A 2,749-nucleotide genomic window follows, 5' to 3' on the forward strand; every position below is an offset into this window, starting at 1 on the left:
AGGCTCCCCAGTACAAGAGAGACATGGACATACTGGAGACGGTGAAACAAACGGTCAAGAAGATGATGGACTGGAGCATTTCTCCTAGGAGGAAAGGCTGAGAGCACTGGGACTGTTGAGAAGAGAAGGCTCAGGGGGATCTTATCAATGTGTAAGTACCTGATGGGAGGATGCAAAGAGGATGGAGACAGGCACCACCAAATGGTGCCCTATGACAGGACCAGAGGCAATGGGCACAAACCTGAAACATAGAAGGTTCCCTCTGAACATCTGGAACCACTTTTTTATGGTGAGGCTGACTCACAGTAAAGAGAGAGAGGCTGTGTGGTCTCCATCTTTGGAGATACTCAAAAGCCATCCGGATATTGTCCTGGGCAACCGGCTCTCAGTGGCCCTGCTTGAGCAGGGGGGGTTGGACCAGATGACCTCCAGAGGTCCCTGTCAATCTCAATCAATCTGTGATTCTGTACTGTTCTAAATTTTATGAAAGATATTCACAATTAGTTGATAGGAAGTATTGAGAAAAATGTAAAGATGCAGAAATTAGTCTCCACATGCAACAGTTATAGTTTTTTATTACCCAGGTTGGTGGAACATATTTGTTCCAACATAATTTTTGAAGAGATTTAATACTGAAGCAGAAGAAATGTATTACCAAATGTCAGGAAGAAAAGGAAAAATTAGACTACTCTATGATTTTTACATTTTCTCATTATTAAAATTGTTGAAAAAAACAGATGAAAACATTGCCAATTTTCTACAAAGGAATAGAATAAAGCACAGTACATTTCCACAGCTTGTATCTGCATTTTTTTGTTGAATGGTTTTTTCAATAAAACTCTGAAATTAACTTGAGGAAGAAAAATTAATTAACAATTTGATTGAAAATAAATTTGATGTCTCAAGTGCGTGTCAGTGTCTGAATTTTGATAACACATTTGACTGAGCATAAGCCTTCCCCTCAAAATTCATTCAAGTGAGCATCCTCTTGGAAATTTTCACGTACCCTGAAAATGTGAAAGGACACAAAGTGACACAAACTTAAAATAATGAAATTAACATAAAGTGGAGGATTAAAAACCGTGGGACAAAAATTATTTTTGTGTTTCCTATATGTACAGTGGAGTGCAATGGGGAGGACTTTAATAATAATTTCCATTCAGGATTTAGAAAATGATGTAAGTAATTGAATTGGGATCAGTGACGTCTGTGTTGGGTGGAAATACCTCTGAATGCTCCAAAAGCATTTTGAATTTCAAAACAGCTTTCTGGTTCATTATCAGTCTCTAGAGTAGTTAAGCCATGCCCGGTTTGCAGCTGTGTGAAGGTCCACATCGCAGCAGTGCAGCATCTTTTTCTTTCGGATCTGCCATTTGTCAAACCCTGCGTCAAGGTTCTTGAGGAGCTGCAGTAGGTGAGACCTCATGCAGTGTAAACCATACCCTAAGGCGTTGCCTTCCCAGTGAACACTTCATCTGAGACTGCTTTGGAGCTGGTCTTGGCGTTGCTACTCGAAGGATGTGCATCAAGGGATGCCCTCCGAAGACCTTCATTCTTGCTGTGAGAACTATCAAGGAACTGCCGAGAAGTGGAGATCAGGAGGGGGTACAAAGCGAAAAAGAATCAGGATCTGACACTCTTTGGCTGTTCAGGTATGCAGAAACGTTTTAAGACAGAGAAGGCCAGGTGGACAAAGCTTCAGTTCAGCCATCCGTCTCACAGGCGAAGGATGGGCACCAGGCAGGGGCAATTGAGAAAAGCGATGTGGTGGGAGCGCAGACGGGGTCTTAACGCTGCAAAAGAGAGCAGAAACATGACCGAAAGGACACGCTCGGGGCGGCTGTGCGAAATTTGGGGCAAGGACGGGGGAACAAAGTAGAGGTGGGAGGGCAGGCACGGAGATGTATGGGCAGCGGCAAGGAAATGAGGCAGTGGCGGGACAGCAGGGCTGAAAACCTGACGTCATGGGGGTGGGTGTGCAAACCAGAGGACACCACGGGAGAAAAAGTGCCAACGTGGAAAAGGTGAGAAGGAAAGAAACAGGAGTGCCAATACATCCACGGTCACCAACACGGCTGTGCCCCCCCACCCCAGCCCCACGTGTGTGTGGGGCACGCTGATGCCTCCCACAACATGCACGGTCCCCTCCAAAGAACACGCAACAGCCGCCCCCACACCTTCCACCGCCCCAGCCGCGCAGGCACCCGTGCAGGCTGCAGGCATACGAAGCACTGCGTGTGCAGCGCGGGCCCAGGCTCACACGCGCGGGTACTGATGAACAGCTCGGGCTCCCACGCACCGCTGCCTCCGTGTGTACGTATATATCTATACGTACCCGCAGCTGCGCGCCCCTGCGTAGGGGTACGCCAGCGTGTACCCACAGACACGAATGTGCGTGCACACGCGGCGCTCAGCTCCACGCCGCCCCCGTGGACACGCGCACGACCCACGCACGTACACACACTCCTGTACACACACGCGGCCACATATATCCGCACAGACGCGCACGCACAAAACGCCAGAGTGCATCCGCGCATCCACTCACTCGCATGCCATGCCATGCCATGCCATGCCATGCCATGCCGGGCGCCTCGACACGGGAGGGCGCCTGCCCACTCCGCGCCGGCCGCTCAATGTCGGCGCGGCCCCTTTAAATGCTAGTGAGGCGGTGCGAGTCCCGGCGCCGGCCCCCGCTGACTGTGTTAAAACTTCGGCGGGGCCATTTTGGGGGCAGTAAGACCCAGCGCGG

The sequence above is a fragment of the Phaethon aethereus genome (genome assembly GCF_964289735.1).
Source record: "Phaethon aethereus genome assembly, chromosome: 1".
NCBI lineage: Eukaryota > Metazoa > Chordata > Aves > Phaethontiformes > Phaethontidae > Phaethon > Phaethon aethereus.